The sequence below is a fragment of the Brachionichthys hirsutus genome, chromosome 14, assembly GCF_040956055.1.
Source record: "Brachionichthys hirsutus isolate HB-005 chromosome 14, CSIRO-AGI_Bhir_v1, whole genome shotgun sequence".
NCBI classification, from domain to species: domain Eukaryota; kingdom Metazoa; phylum Chordata; class Actinopteri; order Lophiiformes; family Brachionichthyidae; genus Brachionichthys; species Brachionichthys hirsutus.
Window position 1 is genome coordinate 12,417,239 of NC_090910.1, and position 1,257 is coordinate 12,418,495.

Here is a 1,257-nt window from a genome sequence, read left to right on the forward strand (position 1 = left end):
CGTTCATCAGATCAGTCGACTTTCAGATTATAATCAATGACTCTGATGATTTAATGCATCAAGAGTCTTTTATCGGGTCAGCAGGGCGGGGCGGGGCGGGGGCGGGCGGGACTCCATCTGCACGTGCTCACTAGGGTTTGGGGCGTCGGCCATGAAGCCCTTTTATAGCTGTGTCTTCATCACGCAGACGCCTCGACCACGACGCTATCGTTCGCCGCCGTGACTCAATCACTCACCTCCTGTTTGACGTCTAAATTTGCCCTCGACCAATCAGAGCCGGAGGAGGTTCCGCCATCCCCAACGTCCGTCGTGAGGGCGAGTGTGACGTTTTTATCAAATGTCATTAAGCCCAGAAGGTAATCCGTTAATCTCGCCCGATGACAACGCGCTCGCGGGCGGGCCGACTTTATAACCCTCACCTGTACGTAGTCGTTGGGCAGAATCGGCTAATGTTAGCATGCTAAAACAAAGACACGACGCAAAGCCAGTCGTATCTGAGCACAGGCGGACTTCCTGGTTCCCTGAGGATACACCCGGACCGTAACCTGGACTTCCTTCAGGCGCCACACGCTTGGAATGTGTTTGATCTTTTTATTGCAACACGTCAACAGACAGACTTTCATGACACTTTGTACAGATTCATGTTCCCCAGAGGACGAGCCGGACAGATTACGGTCATCGAGTTTTCCATGAGTCGCCAGCGTGTTCGGAAAATACTTCAAAGAGCGGCATATCTACATTCCCAACCCGGATTGGCTCCGGGTCCCCAGACGATGCACTCTGAGGGCGGGGCCGGACCTCTGGAGCTACCAGAACCGGACAGATGAAATCATTCCGTAAGGCAGGAGTGGCTTTGAAGTTATTTAATCTCAATCCCATCAGGATGAAAACCTGGACTGGGGGGGGGGGGGGGGGGGCTTCAGGTGACGGAGAGTCTGAACGGATGCTTTTGTTCCAGATAAATTAAACCCGTAAAAAGAACCCAAAGACAACCAGAACAGAACCAGCCGGGCGCTCCGCAGCGAGTGCATTTTGTGTTTGTGCTTTTGTTGTTTGCCGCCGTCGAGGGGGGGTCGGCCGCCGGCGTTCCCCGGCGGTTCAGCCTGAACGGCGTCACGTTCACAGTCTAGAGGTCCGAACGGGTCCGAGACCCGGCGAGAGCGGCTTCACCGAGCCGTGACCATCCACAGGCCCAGAGCCACGTTAGCCGCTAGCAGGACGCTGCCCCCCAGCAGCAGGAAGAAACCGATCAGCTCG